Raw genomic sequence first — 25133 nt, forward strand, 5'->3', positions numbered from 1 at the left:
CAGTGCCTTGACAACCCTTCCTACATTTGTATCGTCTGCAAACTTCAACATTAAGCTTGATATACCCTCATCAATATCATTTATGAATACAGAAAACAATACTGGACCCAACACTGAGCCCTGAGGGACTCCACTAATAACATTAGTCCACAACGAGCAGTGTCCATTGATTACCACTCTCTGTCTTCTCCCCCTCAGCCACCCCTTTATCCACAGCAGCAATTTGCCTCCAATGCCACACTGCTCCAATTTGTGCAGCAGTCTTCCATGTGCAACAGTATCAAAAGCCTTTCTAAGATCCAAGTATATAATATCAAAGTTATTCCCTGCATCCAGTTCCTTTGTGACTGTATCATAGTATCCAATCAAATTGGTCAGGCAAGACTTCCCCTTAACAAAACCATGCTGTGTCCGAGCTGTAACTGAAGTCTTGTCTAGATGATCCTGCAATGCTTCTTTAACTAGTGCCTCCATTAATTTTCCTGGAACAGAAGTTAAACTCACAGGTCTATAATTACTTGTGTCAGCCTTTGATCCTCCTTTGTGAATTGGGGTGACATTTGCACATCTCCAGTCTGTGGGTACCTCCCCTGAGTCCAAGGAAGCTCTCATAATTATGGCTAAGGGTTTGCTTACTTCCTTTGCTGCATCCTTTAATATAACTGGATAGATCCCATCCACCCCGGGTGCCTTTCTTGTGTTTATCTTCAACAATTTCTCCTCCACTTTACTCTCAGTTATTACAAGATTCTCTAGCTTACTGCTAGAGTTGAATACACCTCTGGCTTTCCCCCGCTAAATAACTCCTCATGTGTGAATGTCGATGCAAAATATTCTTTTAGTTTGTTAGCTACCTGAGCAGGATCATCAACAGTTGACCCATCGATATCAAGTTGACCAATCTGATTTATCCCCTTCCTTCTAGAGTTTACATAATTAAAGAACTCTTTGCTGTTTTTCTTTACATCCCTTGCCAAAGATTTCTCATAATCTGCCTTCGCCTGCCTAATCTCCTTTGTAACTTGGTTACAGATCAACTTGTATCTATCATAGGCTTCTGTGTCATGTGTTAATTTGTATGTATCCCATGCATGTTTCTTCTCTGCCATATGCCTCATCAGTTCATCTGACATCCATTTAGGCCTAAACCTTGAAAAATATTTCTTAGTTGGTATGTAAAGCCTAGTAGCTTCCAAGATAAGTTCTTTGAATGCTTCCCATTTTGCATTTGCTGTTGGTAACATCATCAGTTGGTCCCACTGTATAGAATTTAAATACTGTCTCAGTCCATCGTAGTCGCCTTTACGAAAGCAATAACCCTTCCCTTTACCCCTAATGGTAGTTACTTCTTTGAGTAAATCCCACTTCAGCACACTGTGATCACTGCCACCTAGTGGTTCATTTATCTGCAGATTCTTAATGCATGAAGAATCACTGCTGATAATCAAATCAAGAGTATTCTTCCCTCTAGTTGCCTCCTGAACATGCTGATGTAGAAATCATCCAATAAATCCACAAAAGCCTTGCTAGTGTGTGAGTGACCAGCCCCCAAATTCCAGTCAATATCTGGGAAATTAAAATCTCCCATTATAAAACTCTCCAATTTACTGGTCCACTCTATTTCCCTGTACAGTATCTTATTATACTCATCAGAGTCATTAGGCCTATAGCACACTCCTACTCTCAATTTTGATCTCCCAATGCTTATGTCACACCAAACTGACTCGACAGTGCACTGTCCAGCGATGTCCACTGGCTTCACTTCCTTGGATTTTATGTATTTCTTAACTAATAGCATAACCCCTCCTCCCTTCCTGTCCTGTCTATCCTTTCTGTAGACATTGTACTCCCCAAATTCCAGTTCTGCATTCCTTATATCTGTGTGACACCACGTCTCTGATATCCCAACAATATCTGCCTTTGATGTTTTGAGCAATACCTCAAATTCATCAAATTTATTTACTAAACTCCTAGCATGGTGTACACGCAAGTATACATGCACCTATTTCTATTCTTAGCTACCCTAACACAACCCATGTGTTTACTTGTACCGCAATGACTCCCGGTAGTCTGAAATATCCTGCATCTTGTTTTTCAGGCTTCTGCTCATTCCAATAGAAGCAGTGCTAGAATCTCTTTCACCTCTGCCAGTGGCTACTGTTAATCTATTCGTCTTTGTCTCCCCCCCCCCAAGCTAGCAGTTTTCCGACCCACCTAACACTGCCTCGATAGCATCAGCAAATATTCTTGCACCCTTTCTATTTAAGTGTATCCCATCCCTGTAGAAGCAATCTCTTCTGTTAACAAGTACAGTCGGCTGAAAAAAATTCTACCCCTTGAGCCTTGCACAATCTTTCCAGGGCCGAATTGATCGACAAGGCTCTCATCATATACTCCCTCCTATCGTGTTTGGGCAGAATTGCAGGCACTTTCAAATTCAACCCTATTTCACGGCTTTTTTTCAACAGTGACCTGTACTTGTTAAGCAATTCTGCCGGTCTCCTACTCTTGATATCATTAGTGCCAACATGTACAACTATATCACCTTTTGTGCCCTTAAAAGATGATATCTGCTCTACAACGTCATCAACCTTTGCCCCTGGCAGACATACCCTGGTCCTGTTCCACCTATCCTTTTTACAAAGCATGTTCCCCGTTTCCCTGACAATAGAGTCACCAACAACTACTAGTTCCTTTGGGACCAGCGCATTCTGCCTTGGGGGTTGCCGCTGTGTTGTGTTATATAAACCAATATTAGAATAATCAAACTACAATTATATATATGAATATATATATATATATAACTAATTACTGTCTTTATACATTGATAAGCACTTCGACTAAGACCAATGCCTCTCAGTGCATAAAGTAATTAGTATACTAATTATACTAATAATTAGTATACTCTCTTTCTGTGTTCCTTATACCAGCTTTACATGGGCCTAAATGTGGAAGCTTAAAATAATTGCTAATATTAGAGTTCCAATCACAAATGCCAATAACCAAAAATAAAATTTAAACATATTTTAAGCATTAGGGAGTGCTAATTTTGCTGTAATCTGGCACAGAAAGACCATTGGTTTGACAACTATTAACCTAATGATTCTACAAAAGACCTTCAGCATAAATGCTTACTGTACCACCTTCTAAAAGTAAATGGCCAAATGTGTGGTTCAGAATTACTACTATACTCACATCTATGCATCTTTTTTGATAGAATTGAAATTTCTGAACCTTTTTGTGAAATTTAATTTAACATGATTTACCATAAAAATAGTAATATCACTATGAAAGCCAATAATTTATGGCATAGTATCCAAAGTGTGACAATTTAATATTAATTTTGCATTAAATTACATTAACTGTTAAGGATGTAAATATAAGAATGTTAGCAAGGTCCAGATTAAATTAAAAGAAGAAATTCAAGTAAAAAATTAAAGTATAAAAATGAGTTAAAAACTAAACATGACCGTAGCACAATAGCACAACATTTCTACTGCTGTAAGATATGTGTAATAGTGTAGTTGTATATACACATAGTTGTGATGAACTGTATGTATATACAACTCCCTAGTTTCCAATCTTAGGAGCCAAGAAAATTTGAAGTCATGCAATCCCAGTACAATTCATATGGTACTCCATAAAGATTATTAAAGTAATTTTTTAAGTTTACATTGTCTTTCTCTTTATGAGTTTTATTTATAAGGCATGGCTATTAAGTAACAAGACTGTTGCAATAAAATAAATATAATGAAATATTTCGCACAGTTTCTGTCAATGTGCTTGTAAGGACTATGCACTATGTGTCACCACAGGGCAAGTCAAAATGTTTAATGTAAGGAGTGAATGCTGAACTGTTAAGCAATCAGTAGAAAAGTGGGGAATGAATATTAGTTTTATACTGTAGGGCCCATTGTAGGGTTTTTGTATGCCTGCCTGTAAATTGTAAAATGTGCTGTTTGAAATAATAAACGAAAAACAAAACATCCAGTAAGATATCAAAACTAGCATACGAGAAATATATAATTTGCACTTAAAAATATTTAAAAATGCTGTTGGATTCTGGGAAACATCTTAGCTTGCAAAAAATTTATTAATTAAATTATTTTATTGATACGAAGAAATCAAGATGAATGAAATAAAATATCATATACATTAATATTCGTAACAATTTTTTTATACTATTAATTAGATAGTATGAATCAGAGCTGTAATACTCAATACGTTCTACGTTGATATTAATATTTGTAAAATAATAAGAGGAGTTTACCTCAATATAGTACGTAGAACACTTCCGTATGATACTCTCCAGATATTTCTGCAGAGTATCATACGGAAGTGTTCTACGTACTATATTGAGGTAAACTCCTCTTATTATTTTACAAATACTATTAATTGTAAATTATAAAAATACTTACTTTTACTACTGATATATAATGGATATGCATTGTCTTTTTAAGTTATTTTATCTTTTAAGCAAACTTAATCAGAATTTATTGATGCTGGAAATTAATTTCATCCTCACGTGCAGTCTGTTTTTTTTTTTTTTTTTTTTAAGAAAACCCCAAACACGAGAGGTATTAGAACCTATAGTACTTAGTACCTTACATGGGTTGAAGGTTGAGAAGACGAAAGAAGATATTTGTGACATTAGACTTGAACTTCTGTAGACTGTAATTTTCAGGAAATATGTATGAAGGAAATGTTCCAGAAAACGGCATTTGAATGAATGAACAAAGAAGATGAAAAGCTGGTTCTGTAAGTTTGAAGTTGTACAGTAAATGGATGTTGACTGGTGGCGGCATGTGTTCGGACTGTTTTGAAAGAGAGACCAGGAATTATAGAAGCCAATTAAGAAGAACAGTGCCCATGGAAGTATCTGTAGAAAAGGCATGCAGCAGAAACACTATGTCTATGAGACAGACAGTGGAGAGACTCTGTTAGAGATGATTCATTAATTAACCTAACTGCACTCTTCTAAATTAAATCTAGAAACCTGAGAGAAGTTTTGGGGGCACTGCCCCTGATGTGGAAACAATATTCCATGGTAGGATGGATTTGTGATTTGTACAGAGTGAACAGCAGTTTAAAAGAAAAGTAACGTTGAGAGCAAAGAGAAAACCAAGTTTTTTATATGTAGAGGAAGCAATATTTGTAATGTGCTTGTGCCAAGAGAGATTAGAAGATAGGGTAATCCCCAAAAGAGATGTATCATTTTGCCTAGAAATCGGAGTGGCACCAAAGATAAGTATAGAAGCAGAAAAAATCCTTTTTGTGAGATATAAGACAGGACTGAGTTTTAGAAGAATTCAAATCAACTAAGTTGTCTTTGCCCCACTGGAGAATTTTTTTTTTTTTTTAAGAAAACCCCAAACACGAGAGGTATTAGAACCTATAGTACTTAGTACCGTGCGTGGGTTAGAGGTTCAGAAGACGAAAGAAGATATTTGTTGACATTAGACTTGAACTTCTGTAGGTTGTAATTTTCAGGAAATACATATGAAGAACGGTTGTTCCAGAAAACTTCAGTTGAATGAACAAATGAGGAAGATGAAAAGTTGGTTCTGTGGGTTTGAAGTTGGACAGTAAATGGATGTTGGCTGGTGGCGGCACGTGTTCGGACTGTTTTGAAAGAGAGAGCGGGAATTATAGAAGCCAATTCAGAAGAACAGTGCCCATGGAAGTATCTGTAGAAGAGGCATGCAGCAGAAACAGTATGTCTATGAGAAAGCGAGTGGAGAGACTTTGTTAGAGATGAATCATTAATTAACCTAACTGCCTCTTCTGAATGGAATCAAGAAGCCTGAGAGAGGTTTTGGGGGCACCATCCCAGTTTTGGGAACAATATTCCATGGCAGGGCGGATTTGCGATTTATACAGAGTGAGCAGCTGTTTGGAAGAAAAGTAACGCTGAGAGCGAAAGAGAAAACCAAGTTTTTTAGATGCAGAGTAAGCAATATTTGTAATGTGCTTGTGCCAAGAGAGATTAGAAGTCAGGATAATCCCCAAAAGAGATATATCATTTTGCCTAGAAATCGGAATGTCACTAAAGATAAGCATAGGAGCAGAAGAATCCTTTTTGCGAGATATAAGACAAGACTGAGTTTTAGAATGGTTGAAATCAACTAAGTTGTCTTTGCCCTATTGGAGAATTACCTGAAGATCTGCATTTAAGGAATTGGTAGCAGATTTTCGAGAAGTTGAAGCTGATTGAGCAGGACAAGGTTTCTCAAAATGGAAAGTGGAATGCAATGTGCTATCATCGGCAAAACTATGGATAGGATTTCCAGTCAATGGAAGAAGGTCATTAATATACAAGAGGAAAAGAGTGGGGGAAAGAACTGAACCTTGGGGGACACCGGCATTAGTGGAGAAGTTAGAAAACAGAGAGCCATCTACCATTACCCTCAGTGAGCGATCAGAGAGAAAACTGGATAACCAATTACTAAAAACAGTTGGCAAACCATAAGATAGAAGCTTGTTTAGAAGACATTTATGCCAAACACGATCGAAAGCCTTTGAGATGTCAAGAGCAACTACTTGTGTTTCACCGAACCTTTCCATTGAATTAGTCCATAAATGGGTAACATAGGCCAGAATATCACCAGTGGATCAACACTGACGGAATCTATACTGGCAACCTTTGATCAGACGGAAGGTTCCCAGGTAGTTTAAGAGTTGGCGGTTAATTGATTTCTCCATTACTTTAGAAAGAGTAGAAGTAATTGCAATGGGACGATAATTGGATGGGAGGGATTTGTCACCCTTTTTAGGAACTGGCTGGATATGAGCAAATTTCCAAGCAGAAGGAAAAACACCTTTGGAATAAGAAAGTGAAAAAAGGTGGCAAAGAAAGGAGTAAGTTCAGGAGCACAGGTTTTGAGAACAAGTGGAGAAATACCATCAGGACCTGAAGCTTTCTTAGCATCAAGATTCATCAAAATCCTTCTGATATCCTTTTGATGGAAGACCACAGGAGGCATTGAATGGAACGTGTTGGGAATGGTGGGAGGTGTTTTACCAAGATCATTAATACATGAGCTGGAAGAAAAATGGGATGCTAGCAAGTCAGCTTTATCCTTGGCTGAAGTGACAACAGAACCATCTGATTTGGACAGAGGTGGGAGCAGAGATGGGCAAAAGTTGCAGCCAATAGCTTTGGCAAGAGACCAGAATGCTCGGCTACCATTAGGGCAAGAAGCAAGTTTTCTACTCTTAGCCTGTTCAAACTCTAGTTTGGACTGATTAATAACTGCTTTACAATTGTTGCAAGCTTTGGTGTAGGCAGAAAATGAAACTGAAGAATTAGAAACAAGCCAATTACGATATGCAACATTCTTCTCTTGAACAGCCTTAGCACATTTATTGGAAAACCAAGGTTTAGATAAAGGACGAGATTTTAAAGTGGAGTGTGGGATAAAGGATTCCATTTCTGCAAGAATAATTTCACTGACACAATCTGAGCAAACGTTGACATCAGAAGTTTTGAAACAGTAATCCGACCAAGGAAAAGAAGTCTCGCAGGTCATCCCATTTTGCATTCTTGTAATGCCAAACAACACGAGGTTTGGAATAGCCATGAGATAAAGGTTCCATTGGAGAAGAGACAATCACCAAGTTGTGATCTGAAGTGCCTAAAGGACCTCACACTTCAACCGTGTACTTAGAAAGGTTGTTTGTGAGAAAAAGATCAAGCGTATTGGCTGTATGATTAGGATTGTCCCATATTCTTGTAGGTAAATGAACAATCTGTGCTAGGTCATTAGTAATTGCAAAAGCCCCAGCATCTCAACTTGCTGGGTCGGTGTGACTAGAAACATTAAAATCACCAAGGAAAATTACCTCACTGTTAGGAAACCTAGAGAAAGACAAGTTGCAAAGAGAGGAAGTCAAAAAGTTCCAAGTGATTAGTGGAGTTGGGAGAACGGTAGATGAATTTGACACAATGAGGTAGAGATTTTAAGCCAGAGAAGATCAAAGAGAGGAGATTCCAAATTGCAAAGTCTCTGACAGGGAATGTCAGGATGGACATATGCACAAGTATCACCTTTTAGGCGAAAAGAATCATACAGCGAATAATTTGGGCATCTGAGATGAGCTGTAGTTGAATCAACCGATAACTAACATTCTCAGAAAAAGTACGTGGGGTTTGGCAGACTGCAAGTGGAAATGGACATCGTTGAGATTTGAATTGAGACCACATATATATGTGAAATGAATTAGGAAGTGCTTGGGAGGTTTAGATTTTTTCGCAGATAAGCTTGCTCTATTAGTTTGACAATTCATGGTGTATTCAATAGTAAGAAAAAGTGGGTGGGACATGCTGTATGAAGTAATGAAATTTTTGGATATGGCGTACATGTGGTAAGAATATACCCAGATCCTTGACATAATGTGGCCTCGACAATACTCCCCACATACACATTACTCGGACTCCTTCCAGTCACTATCTGGCAGAGTAGAGGTAGCAAGATTATACACTAGCTGATCTGGAAGCCTCCTAGAGAGTTACCAATAGATTTGGTCTGCTGTACTAACTAGCGGCTGGCCTGCGAACACCGTTTTAGAGCTGTACCCTCGAAATGTAAGGAATATTGGATCTCGCCACGATGTTCATCATAACCTCAAAAGTCATCAATCAGACTGCATGATTGAAGAGATAGGGAAGGGTTGACCGGAACTTAGCTCTAAAGACTAAACATGGGTTCCACCACTTCAAGCTTCCAATAAGCAAAGTGGTGGTATTTCACCGGTTGATGAGTCATCTACCATCCAGTACTGCCTGGTAACATAGAGGGGCGGCGTTCCTCCATGTGGTGTGGGCGCCACACCTCGACCCATGCTTATGTTGGTTCACACCTGGGTGGTCACCCACCGTGTACTTGTGCATGGAGGTTATACCCAGGATTACTAACAGTCCCACCATCGTGAAGGTGCAAGCAGAGGATTTGGCTGTAACAGACCGTCCGGACTTTGCCGAAATTGGGTCCACTTGACTTGAGTGTCACCCGAATATCAGTTCCATCAACGTTTTAGACTCCCAGGTAGCAAGTACAGCTTGTCTGGCATATCTGAGAGAATATCTGTGACAACCTCAAGGACCTCAAGAATTACCTGGAGAGCAGCATTTAAAGAATTTGTAGCGATTATTCAAGAAGTGAAGCTGATTGAGCAGGGTGAGGTTTCTCAAACTGGAAAGTGGAAGGCAATGTGCTATCGTCAGCAAAACTGTGGATAGGATTTCCAGTCAATGGAAGAAGGTTATTAATATACATGAGGAAAAGAGTGGGGGAAAGAACTGAACCTTGGAGGACACCAGCATTAGTGGAGAAATTAGAAGACTGAGAGCAATCACCCTCAGTGAGTGGTCAGAGAGAAAAATGGATAACCCATTGCAAAAAACAGTTGGCAAACCATAAGATGGAAGCTTGTTTAGAAGACCTTTATGCCAAACACGATCGAAAACCTTTGAGATGTCTTGAGCAACTGCTTGTGTTTCACCAAACTTTTCCATTGAATTTGTCCATAGATGGGTTACATAAGCCAGAATATCACCAGTGGATTGAAACTGACGGAATCCATACTAGCAATCGTTGACAGACGGAAGGTTTCTAGATAGTTTAAGAGTTGGCAGTTAATTGATTCCTCCATTACTTTAGAAAAAGTAGAAGTAATTGCAATGGGACAATAATTGGATGGGAGGGATATGTCACCCTTTTTAGTAACTGCCTGGATATGAGCAAATTTCCAAGCAGAAGGAAAAACATCTTTGGAATAAGAAAGTGGGGAAAAGGTGGCAAAGAACAGGATTAAGTTCACGAGCATAGGTTTTGAGAACATGTGGAGAAATACCGTCACGACCTGGAGTTTCTTTGCATAAAGATTCATCAAAATCCTTCTGATATCCTTTGGACGGAAGACCACAGGAGGCATTGAATGGAGCATGCTGGGAATGGTGAAAGGTGTTTTACCAAGATCATTAATACATGAGTTGGAAGAAAAATGAGATGCTAGCAGGTCGGCTTTATCCTTGGCTGAAGTGACAATAGAACCATCTGATTTTGACAGAGGTGGGAGCAAGATGGGCAAAAGTTGCAGCCAATAGCTTTGGCAAGAGACCAGAATGCTTGGCTACCATTAGGGCAAGAAACACATTTTCTACTCTTAGCCTGTTCAAAATCTAGTTTGGACTAACAAATAATTATTTGTTATTTGTTATGCTATGGATTCCAGTACAACAGGCCCATTTATCCTTATCCTCATATACCCTAGTTTGGACTGATAAATAACTGCTTTACAATTGTTGCAAGCTTTGGTGTAGGCAAAAAATGAAACTGAAGAATTGTTCAAAATCTAAATTGGACTGATTAACTGCTTTACAATTGTCACATGCTCTGGTGTAGGCAGAAAATGAAACTGAAGTATTGGAAACAAGTCAATTACGATATGCAACATTCTTCTCTTGAACAGCCTTAGCACATTTATTGGAAAACCAAGGTTTTGATAAAGGACGAGATTTTAAGGTGGAATGTAGAATAAAGGATTCCATTCCTTCAAGAATAATTTCGCTGACGCAATCTGAGCAAACATTGACATCAGAAGTTTTGAAACACTAATCCGACCAAGGGAAAGAAGAAAAGAAATCTGACTGGTCATCCCATTTTGCATTCTTGTAATGCCAAACAACAAGAGGTTGGGAATAGTCATGAGATAAAGGACCACTCACTTCGACTGTGTACTTAGAAGGGTTGTTTGTGAGAAAAAGATCAAGTGTGTTGGCTGTATAGTTAGGATTGTCCTGTATTCTTGTAGGTAAATGAATAATCTGTGTGAGATTATTAATAATTGCAAAAGCCTCAGCATCTTGACCAGCTGGGTCTGTGTGACTAGAAAATTTAAGCCAGCTGGAGCTGTGAACATTAAAATCACCAAGGAAAATTACCTCACTGTTAGGAAAGTTGGACTGGAGAAAGTCTAGTTGCAAATCGAGGAAGTCAGAGTTCCAAGTGATTAGTGGAGTTGGAAGAACAGTAAAGACAACAGATGATTTTGACAGAATGAGGTAGGGAGATTTTACGCCAGAGAAGATCGCAAAGAGGAGATTCCAACCAAGTCTCTGACAGGGAATATCGGAATGGACATATGCACGAGTACCACCTTTGAGGCAAAAGGAATCGTACAGCGAATAATTAGGATAACTGAGATGAGCAGTGGTTGAATCAACCGATAACTGAGATTCTGTTGGATAAAGTACATGGGGGTTTGGCAGACTGTAAGTGGAAATGGACATCATTGAGATTAAAACTGAGACCATGTATATTTGTGAAATGAAATAGGAAGTGTTTCTTCATCAAGTGAGGATTCTTCTTTACTTACTCCTGACTGTATAGTAAAATTTTCTTTCCTCTCATCAGTGAGATGCTGTTGATCCGTATGTGGCTTTTCAATCTCATTAACATGTTTGCAACATTCTTTCCATTATTAAATGCCAATTTCAGCTTCCTTTTGTTCAAATAATGATTTAATGTCATCTAGTTTAAAAGACACATTATGAAATGCAATGTATTACTTAATCTGTCCCCATGTAAACTCATTTGAGTTTAGGTCTGTATGGTAGGGGCAAATGAAATACAGACATATCATATCTTTCTATTATTTTATCCAGTTTAAAAATTTTAGTAGATAGTTGATATTGTTTGATTACATTGCAAAGTATATCTTTCAACATATTCTGATCATATGGTACACAGTTTTTTTGCAACCCTTGCAAATCACATTTTTTATTTCTAGACATTGGAATCTTTTCTAACAAAACAGTATGATGCAGGGCAGTATGTACGAAGGGGTATAAAAAAGTTTGTACCCTGACCTAGATAAAACGTCAGGAGGAAGATGCCGTTTTTAATATAAGTTGTCTACATATTCAATAACTAACATGTGAAATTTCATTTCCATAGGTGATTGCACACCAGAGGTGGAGCCCTGAATCTGAGGAAGGATGCTATGGTTGACAAAGTTCAGTATCAAGCAGTGATCAAGTTCCTGCATTTTCTGGGCAAGAAATGCTCAGGAAATTGGCAAAGAAATAAAAGCTGTGGGTGGGCAGAATTGTCCATCCTATGACACTGTAAAAAAGTGTAAACGGGAGTTCCAGTGCAGTTGTACAAGTGTCTTTGACAAGCGAAGAGAAGGAAGGCTTTCGATAACCACAGACTGAGACGATTGCAAAGGTTGAGCAGCTGAGTGACAATTCATTTCATCGCAAATGCAGCAGTAATAAGTTATGAGTCTGCCCATGGCACATGTCTAAGGTCTCCGCATGATGAGTTCCAAGATTGCTGATGCCTTTGCAGAAGCAGTGTTGAATGCAATGTTCTCACTAACTGTTGGATTTGTGTAAAGCGGATGTTAAGAACTTTTTTAATCGGTTGGTGACAAATGACAAATTCTCAGTGTACCAGTATGATCTGTAGACCTGTCAAAGCAGTGGAAGCACACTCCTCCCCACCTCCTAAAATGACAAAAACCACTCCATCAGTGAAGAAGGTGATGTTATCCATGTTTTTGGACAGAAAAGGGGTTATCCTGACAGATTACCTACCTCATGATTCCACACTTACCAGAGAATACTACAGAAATCTTTTGAAAAAGTTACGCAATGCTTTGAAGGTGAAAGGCGTGGAATGTTAACCAAAGGTGTCCGCCTTCTGTTAGACAATGCACCAGCTCATGCGTGCGGCCGTTGCCACCACCAACTTTGTTGCCCAGTGTGACTTTGAACTACTGCAGCACTCACCCTATTCTCCTGTCTTAGCACCATCAGACGACTTCTTGTTTACAGAAATGAAGAAACTATTGCATGGATGCCACTTTGATTCATCTCAGGAAGTCGTCGATGAAGTAGAATTGTGGTTTCAGCAAAAAGTGCAGACTTCTATGATCAAGGCATTAAACAGCTGATCCATAGGTGGGACAAATGTGTTGCTATACATGGAGAGTACATAGAAAAGGATTAAAGTTCCTGTCAAGTTTCACCTTTCTTGGGCTATTATTTTTAGGTAAGGGTACGAACTTTTTGATACCCCCCTCATATGACTAATCTCCAAATATTGGGGATTAATATTTCTTCTATATAAAATTCGAAATTCAGCCAGTTCATTTCATCGTGATAACCTTCCATCTTCTGTTGAGCTTTAAATATAAGTAAAGAATTTGAGATAAACCCATTATTTCTGGCATGAGCAATAATTAAACGAGAGCCTTTACTTGCACATTTCATTCATATATATTATAGGTCAGTCTTCTCTAAAACATATTATAGTCTTTAAATATGAAATTCACAAGTAGAAGAATTCTATTTGTCATAACGTTCTTTCACTGCATTTTAAATCCTATATCTTTGTTTAGTTTTTTGAGAATTTTTTTTTATTTATTGTAGGAAATTCATTTTTTACAGCATAAAACCCATTAAACTCTTCATATTATACATTTGTCAAAATCGTTGATATGAATTTTGAGGTGTGAATGGAAACATTTATTTGGTGATTTAAATAACTGGCCTTCTCATTTCTTTTTCTTCTCCTTTTTAATTTGGTAAACTGTTCACTCTGATATGCCAGTTGATGCTGACATTCTTTTGACTGATTTTGTCAGTGGTATTAAAAGACTTCCATTTTTTTCCTCACTTTTACAGTAGTCAACTACATTAGACACTTTCTCTTGCTTGGCTCTGCAAAATTCTGGTTTTTAATGAATAATAACTATTGGAAACAAAAAAATTACTTTAAGTTCACTCTCGTAGGCCTTTGCCACTGAAATCTCCAGAAACTAGGTGGCAAGGCCTGTCAGAGTACTTAAAAATAATCTACTGGTAAATAATCTACCAACAGCTAAATGGTCAGAGAAACGACAGAACATAACACTACATGACATTCCACTTCCCACGCACTTTTTAAATCTCTGGCCTCCACAGGGTACTATGTTCACAAACAGAGTACACAACACGGAGATGGGGAAAACCCATGGTGCCATCTGACAGCTAACACACTTTACACTTGTTCACTGAACAGCGGAAATGAGGGAAACCCCTGGTACTGTTTGACCCAAAACACTATTCAGTGAATGCAAAATTTATTTGGAAAGAACAACTCTTCACCGCTTCTATGTTGTTTTGAACTAATCCAACTGTATAACTGCAATTGGTCAGTCCTGCACATATATTTGCTCTACCCTGCCACTACCTATACCTTACAGGTTGTCTCCTTCAAAATACTTGCTTTGGGATTACACACACTGTTCTTACCTATACCTTACAGGTTGTCTCCTTCAAAATACTTGCTTTGGTATTGCACTCACTGTTCTATATGTTGCTTCCAAGCACAGAAACATTTCTGGAAGTCATCTTCTGTAAGCCCTTTGAACATTTCAGCCGTTTTTTTTTTTTTTTTTTTTTTTTTCTTGTGAATATCTTCAGTGGGCTGAAAATAAGTTCCCCTAAGTACACTTTTCAGTTTAGGGAAGAGAAATACAGTCACAAGGGGCTCAGTCTGGCGAGTAGGGCGCATATTCACAAAAAGGGATTTGTTTTTTTGGCCAGAAACTGGTGCATTGGGAGCATGTTATGTGCAGTAGCATTGTCTTGGTGGGACATATTCAGCATAATAATTCCTTTTAATATCGAAGAAAACAAGAAGCATGGTTTTTTTATTTATTTTTTTATTTATTTATTTTTTTTTTTTTATTTTTTTTTTTTTTTGTGTATGAACGGTTGTTTTGTCTTCTATTGCATTGACTGTCTTTCTTTCTTTCTTTCTTTTAGTTTCTGGGTCATACTGGAACAGCCAACTTTCATCACAAGTAGTTACAATACTCATCAGTCTGTATCTTCAATATTTTTTCAAAACATCTTCACAAAACTTGGAGTCAGCTCTTTCTTTGACCTTCATTTAAAATTTGTCTAACTGTTTCTTTATCCATATTGAGTTCTGATGCAGCCATTCTAATGCTTAAACGATGATCACTTCTAATCAATGTCTTTACCTGATCCACATTTTCATCAGTTTTCATGATATCGGATGGCCTGGTCATTTATTATCTTCCACATTCTCTCTTCCTTTTAAAAATCTTTTATGCCATTCAAATATGTGAGCTCTTTACATAGTATCTTTCCCCCATAAACTTGAAGTAAGAACTCATAACTTTCAGTTAGTATTTTCTTTAGTTTTGTTAAAATTTTAGGTTAATTCATTATCTATTCTTTTGTCTGTCAGTTTTCTGGGAAACTTCAAAAAACTTAAAGGTAATGAAAATCTGTCTCACTGCAAGTAAACAAGTGAGTTAGAATAAGACTTGGCAGCCAATGGGAGAAAGGTTCAAGGTCAACTGCTATGCCTTTGTTTCACAGGTGACAGACAAAAGAATAGACAATGAATTAACCTAAAATTTTAACAAAACTAAAGAAAATACTAACTGAAAGTTATGAGTCCTTACGTCAAGTTTATGGGGGGAAGATACTATGTAAAGAGCTCACATATTTGAATGGCATAAAACCTCAAGTTAGAACACAGAAAGAAAATTTGCCTTTCTTTTTTTTTTTTTTTTTTTTTTTGTATACAGTAAGTATACAAAAACGCTTATTTATTTATACAGTAAGTCCCCGACATACATAAGAGATACGGTCCAGGACTTCTTACATAAGTCAAGTTTTATGTAACTCAGGAATGACTAATAAAATATTACTGCTATATCTCTGTTATGTCAAAATTACAAAAGCCACATAATATCCTCAGAAGAATGAAGAAAAATAGTCTATTTTTCAGTTAATTAGTTATATGTATATTTTAAAATATATTAGTTATATACATAGAAAAATAGTTATATATATATATATTTTTTTTAATTAGTTCGATTAAAAACTTTATCTAGGGACAGCGATGATGTAGCCAGAGTGGTACATAAGAAAAGTGTTCCCTTCACTGAAATCTTCAGTAATAAAAAAAATAAATTTTCGGAATCTTCTCTTCATTTCTATTTTTTAAGCTTCGTATTGATTGCTTATTTATTTTTATTATTATCATTATTATTATTTTTTTTTTACTGTTTTAAATTTTACAATCCTAAAAAAAAAAAAAAACATTTGAGCGAAAAAAAATTTATGTAAGTCCGAAGTTACATAAGTCAGGGACTTACTCTATATATTTTACTAACCAACTAACTCTTTCAACTGCTTTGCTTCTAGTAACACTACTCCTGCCTCCTTCCTTTCCCACTCTTTTTTATTATGCATTCTCTAACACAGAAAAATTAATGGAGGCACTGGTTAAAGAAGCATTGCAGGATCATCTAGACAAGACTTCAGTTATAGCTCAGACACAGCATGGGTTTGTTAAGGGGAAGTCTTGTCTGGCTAATTTTATTGGATACCATGATGTAGTGACAAAGGAACTGGATGCAAAGAATTTTATATCATATATTTCGATCTTAGAAAAGCCTTTGATACTATTGCTCATGGAAGACTGCTGCACAAATTGGAGCAGTGTTGCATTGGAGGCAAATTGCTGCTATGGATAAAGGGATGGTTGAGTGGGAGAAGACAGAGAGTGGTAATCAATGGACACTGCTCTTCGTGGACTAATGTTATTAGTGGAGTCTCTCAGGGTTCAGTGTTGGGTCCATTGTTGGTTTCTGTATTTATAAATGATATCAGACTTAAATGATAGTTAAAATAAAGTGTTTTCTTTTTATTTCATTTTTAATTCCTTAGAACCAATAATTATATAAAATATATTAACTTATGTACATATTTATATGCGTATAAATAAGTATGCAAATGAAGCAATATAAGCAATAACATCCGTCCGACTCAGAGTCAACAATGATACTAAACAAATGTAATGTATGTTCCATCTTTCTCTGTGCAGTCAACCAGCACGCAGTGAAAGTTACTCATCCGTGTGTCTTTCAAAGTACTCAACTGTGAACAGAATTTTTCATATTTTGATTCAGATTTTCTGACATCTGGATTAACTGTAACGATTAGCAAGGGTTTACTGTATTTTATACAACCACATTTTTTCATACTGTCTGAGAGAGAGAGAGAGAGAGAATGTCTAGTTTTGCTGTGGAATGATTTAGAAGTATTGGTGAAAAATATAAATGTCACTGTTAATGCTAAACTGTAAATCTTTTTTTTTTTTTTTTTTTGTTTACTTATTTTACACTATTACAAAGAAAATTAAAAAGAAAAGAAAAAAAACTGTCAGCATTCAATGTATGCACCATTATTATCAGTGAATCTTTCAAATTGCTGGAGTGTAGTGTTTAATATAGCTGCACACATTTCTGTGGATAAGTGTAATTCTGGCCTTTAAATCATTGATATGATTTAAGTATGGTTAAAATAAAGGGTATAGAAAACCTGACCATACTCCACAGCCAAACATCACATGGAGTAAGGTCAGGTGACCGTGGGTGTCCATTTCAGAAGAGCAGCATGGCCAATCAAGCAACATTCAAAAGTGATGTCCAAGTGTCTTTAGACCTTTTCAAGAGGCTCAGTGTCTTTTTTAGATGCAATTTCCTTACTTGGACACTATTGGCACACATGGTGTGGGTAAAATGTGGGAAGTGCAATCATGTTAAAAGTATCCATGCATTAGCAAGGGCACATGATGCAAGAAAGCAAGCTTATATAGCATCAGCCAAAAAAAAAAAAAAAAAAAAACCTTAGTTCACCCACCCCCTCGCTCCAAATGTTTGTCATGTTCTGCCTTGAATCTATTTAAGCTATCAACTTCTACAATGACAGATGGAAGTTTGTTCCAGCAATCAACCACCCGCTGGCTAAAGGCAAACTTCCGCACATCTTTCCTCAATTTGAATTTATGCCCTCTCAGGCGATTATTCTGAGCAAGAGGAAGAATCCCATCAGCATTGAGCGTGCTCAAACCATTCAAGGCTTTTTACACCTCAATCACAAAAAAACAGATCCTGTAGGCCCAAGGCAATCTAGTGATTAAAATTTAATTAAAAATCCAATATTTTTAATTAAATATTGGACTAAGATATTGAGTGATAGATCATCAGAGGCATATTCTTGCAACATGGTGAGGTAGTTATCAGCTTTCACTCTTTCTTCCTGGAAGAAATGGAGTCCATTTCATTCACTTTCTGTCAAATAACAGTGCACTAATACTAATAACAAGTAAGTTGCACCAAACATTCACTTTAGACAAGGCTGTTTCATTTTCATGTACGTAATGAGAGTTTTCTGGCCCCCAAATGATTGAGTCGATTTCTCACAGACACGGAATATTGCCTCATCTGAGAAGGCAATGTTAATGGACAATGTTAGCATCAGTATTCTGCTTTTCAAGTAAGGTTTCACAGCACCTTATATTATTCACTTTGTCTTCTGATAGTGAATGAAGAATTTGTTCATGATTTGGCTGTAAGCATAATTCCTGAGTTACAATTTGCCATGCTGTTGTATATATGACAAACCTGTTTTGATACCAAGGCATCACAATGATTTAGACAGCAATGTTAACGTTGCGTTTGGACTTTTAAATATTTCAATTAGTGATAGCTGTCTTTGGACAGCCGCTGTGCAGAGGATCAACATCAGCACCAGTGAACACACAAACTTTCATTGAATCTCTGAATAGTAAGTTGGCTTGGAGTGCTGCTCTTCAAAGTAAGCTATAAACATTCTCTGCACTTGTGTGGAGGACAAGTACACCTCCATCCACATGCCAGCATTCTGACAATCGTGTAACATGTCTGCTATGCCAGCCTTTTTTTTTTTTCTTTCTTTTCTGACTCAAACAATCGGAAAAAAAAAAAAAAAACCTCCCATAAGACTGGTGTAACATACTTAAGAATCACCCTATATGTTTTATAATGATATATATATAATGAAAACAGCTAGAAACAGTGTATGGTATGCTTATAGGAATATCAAGGGTTATCTATCCAGCCAAAAAAATTCCTAATATTAGATCAAAGTTAAAAGACTTTGAAAAGAAATGAGAAGGATGGGAGAATTCAAGGTGAGCAGTCAGAATATTTAATTTTCTGTTTAATTTGTATAATCAACAGAATTATGAAATATTTTGTGGAAAATATATAAAAATTACTCAACTAGATATTGAAATTTTTTAATGTAAATAACAAATTTCAAAAAATCCACCTGATAGTTTTATGTTATTGTTTGATAAATTTCATATTTACTTTGATATACCTTTCAGGAAAATTCTGAGTGGTTGGTCAGCAACATTAAAAGCTATTTTAAATTTGATTACATGGGGAGAGAGTTGATAAAACTGTTATCAAAAGGCATTGGGTTGAGGATAGCCTACTCATTTGAGTAAGTTTGAAATTTTTTGTGATTAGGCTCAGTTACATTTTATAACGTCCAGCACTTGACACTAAAAGCCATAAACTGAATAACTTTTACTTTCCCTTTAATGGAATGAGCATTCATGCTTAGATTTTGCTCAGTGCTCAGAGGTCCTTGCATTGGTTCTGAAACTCAAATAAATCCTTGTATATGGATGAGGGGAATTGTAAATAGATGTTATCAATGTCCATAAACAGGAACATCAGGATGTTACTTGATCATATCAGTCCTCAGTATTGGCTGCTCTGGAAACAAGGTTGACTTCTTTATTGATACAGGAGACCCCCGCTTAACGCTGATAATTCGTTCCATAAAAATAGAGCGCTAAGTGAATCTTCTCTAAGCCAGTGCCGCATTCCCATAAGGTAACATATGTATTTGTGAGTTGCAGTCGGTGCCATAGGATATTTCCTAATAAATAATAAACAGTAGTGAAAAGATGCACAAATATCAGTCAAAATATTTAATGTTCAAATATATATATTCATATAAAATATTCTGCATTACATATGTATATACTTATGTGGTAACTACTTAAATATAAAAATTAAACTTAAAATTCCAATTAAAATCATGAATTTAATTGATCTAAATTGATTGTAATTGATTTAATTTAATTGATGAATTTAATCATGAAAAATGTGTCAATTTTGGGTTGTAATTTGGCCCTCTTCCTGATAAACTAAAAGGGGTTTTAATTTTAAATCCCCCTGGAGCGTTACCACCCAACAATAAAGTCAACCGCTGCTTTACCGCTTTGAAACCTGGCATGCTTTTTTCTTCTTTTAATATGAAACTTCTTTTAGGCATTTGTTTCCAAAAATGCCCTGCTTCATCTATGTTAAAAACTTGTTAAGAAGTATAACACATAATACCCCTCTTCAATAATTTTAACAAGTTTTTTTTTTAAAGTTTTGGCTCCTTGATCTGCACTTGCGGTGCAGCTTCTCCCTGGATTTTAAATCTATTCAACCAGCCCTTACTACTTTTAAATGGTTCCACATTTTTTTTCTTTTTAGGTGAGTTTTCTTCAGACCATCATATAGGGTCTCTCTCTCTCTCTCTCTCTCTCTCTCTCTCTCTCTCTCTCTCTCTCTCTCTCTCTCTTCTCTCTCTCTCTTCTCCCCCCCCCCTTTTTTTAAATATTTAACTTAAGTAAATTTTGCATTGGATATTATTTTCAATAAAATTAGTTAAAGTCTCCATTTCAATTCTAATAGCCAGGAAAAACTGCTGTTCCACTGCAAGCAGTGGAACAGCTGTTTTTCCCGCTGCTAAAATTAATTCTTTATTTTTTATAATTGCTCTTACAGTTAAACTTGCCAGTCATAAATTATGGCACACATCCACTTGTCGTTGACTGGAATCGATTCACTTCAAAACATCTAATTTAATTTTCAAATTCAGTCTTTTACTTACATTTGTTGTCTTCGTACTGCATCCAACGTTGTTGCTTTTTTATTCTTATCCACCATTATTAACTCTTCGAAAATGTAACTGCGTTGGTTGCATTAATTATGATACAATGTTCGAGTAAACTGTCTGTTACACACAATGTCTAATACTGACACTGCGTAATGTCAGTATTAGAGTGATGACTAGACTTCGGTTAAATGCATATAACACAAATATTACTTGCAATATACTTGATAATTTTTTTAAAATGTAAAAAAATGATCAGGTATTAAAATATTAAAATTTTAATGATCAAGATTAAAATTTTTTAAACTTGAGAAAATTTCTCAAGTTGGCGTGGGAAACGTTTTAATGCTATTTTTCTATTCATTTTCAAGTTATCGACTCTATCAAATGAAATGATTTTGTTAAATATGACAAAAATGCAATCTGTAAAAGAGCGTTATAGTGATTTGTGACAGCGTTATAGTCAGATATGGGTTATAATATAAGAACAGCATTATAGCAAATCAGTGTAACAAGGGCGCGCTGTATTTGACTTGGGGAAAATGTTTATTTCTAACTCAAAACTGCATGTGTGTGTTTTTTTTTTTTTTTTTTGTACCATATTTCTTCATCTGTTGTTAAAGCAACCATAAGGCGTTGTGTGGCACAATACTAAAATGGTTTTTGCTGCAAAAACAAAATTGTTTGAAAAGTTTATAAAATGGTATGTTTACCTAAAATTTGTGGTTAAATTAAGGAAAATTCTGATCTAATGGAAAGTTACCATAAATTTATTGTAATGATTCATAATTAGTTACAAATTGTTAGAAGAAGTTTATTGAGAGTTGATAATATTAAAATTATCAGTAGGACTTTATAACTGTGGTGCCATGGCAGCCAAATAATCCGGCTTTGCAACTAGTATTTTACAGTTGAGTGTAGTAGTAGCATTGCAGCAGAACTGGCACTTCTTACTTTCGTGATTGCTGTGGTCTGTCCGGCAAAGACTGACATGAATTTCAACAAAGGAATAGTAGTAGCATTAGCATTAGTAGAGACATATGATGCAAGAAAGCAAGCTTATGCAGCATCAGCCAAAAAAAAAAAAAAAAATGCTCCAATTTCACCCCTCTGTTCATTCCAAATACCTGTCCAGCTCAGCCTTAAATTTATTTAGCCTATCAACTTCCACAACAAAGGATGGAAGTCTGTTCCACTAAACCAACCACCCTCTAGCTAAAGGCAAACTTTCGCACATCTATCCTACATCTGTCTTTCCTCAATTTGAATTTATGCCCTCTCGGGTGATTATTCTGAGCAAGAGGAAGAATCCTATCAGCATTGAGCATGCGCAAACCATTCAAGGCTGTATACACCTCAATCAGATCACCTCTCAGTTGCCTAGTCTCCAGACACTGTGATTTGCAAAATTTAAGCCTTTCTTTGTAAGAACAACCCTTGGTTCCATTCACTAATCTTGTTGCCCTTCTGTGTACTCATTCCAACAGCTCTACATCCTTCTTAAAATTACACCTCCAGACCTGTATACAGTACTCAAAGTGTGGCCTGACCATTGCCTTATATAAGGGGATAATCACCTTCTTATCCCTGCTATAAAAATTCCTGTATATCATTGACAAGACACCATGAGCTACTCTTGCAGACCGTTTGCACTGCTCAGAAAACTTTATATCTGCCTGCACAATTACCCCCAGGTCCTTTTAGTTCTCCGACATTGTCAGCGTAGTACCACAGAATTGATACGTTACTCTGTGGTTACTGATTCCCATATGGAGTACTTTACATTTGTCAATGTTAAACTTCATTTGCTACCTCTCAGTCAATCTGCTCAATTTTTCTAGATCCTATTGCAGCAGCATACTGTCATTAGTGTCCTTAACAACTCTTCCAACCTTCGTATCATCAGCAAACTTGGACATTACGCTTGATATCCCATCATCAATATCATTTATAAATACAGAAAACAACAATGGACCCAACGCTGAACCCTGAGAGACTCCACTAATAACATTAGTCCATGATGAGCAGTATCCATTGATTACCACTCTCTGTCTTCTCCCACTCAACCATCCCTTTATCCATAGCAGAAATTTTCCTCCAATGCCACACTGCTCCAATTTGTTCAGCAGTCTTCCATGTGCAACAGTATCAAAAGCCTTTTTAAGATCCAAATATATGATATCAAAGTTCTTCCCTGCATCCAGTTCCCTTGTGACTACATCATAGTATCCAATCAAATTGGTCAGGCAAGACTTTTCCTTAACAAAACCATGCTGTGTCCGAGCTAGAACTGAAGTCTTGCCTAGATGATCCTGCAGTGCTTCTTTAACCAGTGCCTCCATTAATTTTCCTGGAACAGAAGTTAAACTAACATGTCTATAATTACTTGTGTCGCCATTTGATCCTCCTTTGTGAATTGGGGTCACATTTGCACATCTCCAGTCCATGGGTACCTCCCCTGAGTCCAAGGAAGCTCTCATAATTATGGCTAAGGGTTTGCTTACTTCCTTTGCTGCCTCCTTTAATATAACTGGATAGATCCCATCCACCCTGGGTGCCTTTTTTATGTTTATCTTCAACAATTTCTCCTTGCTTTCCTCTCAGTTATTACAAAATCATCTAGCTCACTGCCAGAGTTTAATTCACCTCTGGCATTCCCCTCCCTGAATAACTCCTCATGTGTGAATATAGATGCAAAATACTCATTTACTTTGTTAGCCACCTGAGCAGGATCATCAACAGTTGAACCATCAATATCCAATGGACCAATCTGATTCATCCCTTTCCTTCTAGAGTTTACATAGGTGAAGAACTCTTTGCTGTTTTTCTTTGCATCTTTTACCAAAGAATTCTCATAATTTGCCTTTGCCTGATTAATCTCCTTTATGACTTGGTTACCTACCAGCTTATATCTATCATAAGCTTCCATGTCAACCATTAATTTATATGTATCCCATGCATTTTTCTTCTCTGCCATATGTCTCATTAGTTCATCTGACATCCAGAACAATATTTCTTGGTATGTAAAGCCTAGTAGCTTCCAAGATTAATTCTTTGAATGCTTTCCATTTTGAATTTGCTGTTGGTAACATCATCAGTTGGTCCCACTGTATAGAATTTAAATATTGTCTCAGACCACCGTAGTCGCCTTTACGAAAGCAAAAACCCTTCCCTTTACCTCTGATGTTCGTTACCTCTTTGAGTAATCCCACTTCAGCACACTGTGATCATTGCCACCTAGTGGTTCCTTTATCTGCAGATTCTTAATGCATGAAGAATCATACTGGTAATCAGATTAAGAGTATTACTCCCTCTAGTAGCCTCACGAGCATGCTGATGCAGAAAACAATCATCCAATAAATCCACAAAAGCCTTGCTAGTGTGTGAGAGACCAACCTACAAATTCCAGTCAATATCTGGGAAATTGAAATCCCCTATTATAAGACTCTCTGATTTACTAGCCCATTCTATTTTCCTGTATAGTTTCTAATTATACTCATCAGAGTCATTAAGCCTATGACACACTCCTATTCTCAATTTTGATCTCCCAATGCTTATGTCACACCAAACTGACTCGACACTTCACTGTCCAGCGATGTCAACTGGCTTCACTTTCCTTGGATTTTATGTGTTTCTTAACTAATAGCATAACTCCTCCTCCCTTCCTATCGTGTCTGTCCTTTCTGTAGACATTGTACTCCCCAAATTCCAGTTCTGCATTCCTTATATCTGTGTGACACCATGTCTCTGATATCCCAAAAATAACTGCCTTTGATGTTTTGAGCAATACCTCAAATTCATCAAATTTATTTACCAAACTCCTAGCATTGGTGTACATGCAAGCATACATGCACCTGTTCCTATTCTTAGTTACCCTAACACAACCCATGTGTTTACTTGTACCACAATGACTCCCAGCAGTCTTTGAAATACCCTGCATCTTGTTTTCCAGGCTGCTGCTGATTCTAATAGAAGCAGTGGAAGAATCACTTTCACCTCTGCCAGTGGCTACTGTTAATCTATTAGTCCTTGTATCCCCACAAGCTAGCAGTTTTCTGACCCACCTGACACTGCCTCAATAGCATCAGCAAATATTTCTGTACCCTCTTTATTTAAATGTATCCCATCCCTGTAGAAGCAGTCACCCTTGTTAACAAGTAGAGAGCAGGCTGAAAAAAATTCTACCCCTTGAGCCTTGCACAATCTTTCCAGGGCTGAATTGATCAACAGGGCTCTCATTATATACTCCCTCCTTTCGTGTCTGGGCAGAATTGCAGACACTTTCAAATTCAACCCTAAGTCACAGCTTTTT

General features: G+C 36.9%; 1 protein-coding gene across 1 annotated transcript in view; it reads left to right on the top strand.

Annotated features, from left to right (window-relative positions):
* Positions 1 to 25133, top strand: part of TBC1d7 (TBC1 domain family member 7) — a 183073-nt gene that overhangs the window by 141181 nt on the left and 16759 nt on the right. Inside the window, 1 exon segment of the mRNA XM_090384586.1 lies at positions 18953 to 19049. The gene's annotated coding sequence lies outside the window, so the exon portion shown is untranslated.

The sequence above is a fragment of the Mastigoproctus giganteus genome, chromosome 11 (genome assembly GCF_048544385.1).
Source record: "Mastigoproctus giganteus isolate SK-2022 chromosome 11, ASM4854438v1, whole genome shotgun sequence".
Classification (NCBI taxonomy): Eukaryota; Metazoa; Arthropoda; class Arachnida; order Uropygi; family Thelyphonidae; genus Mastigoproctus; species Mastigoproctus giganteus.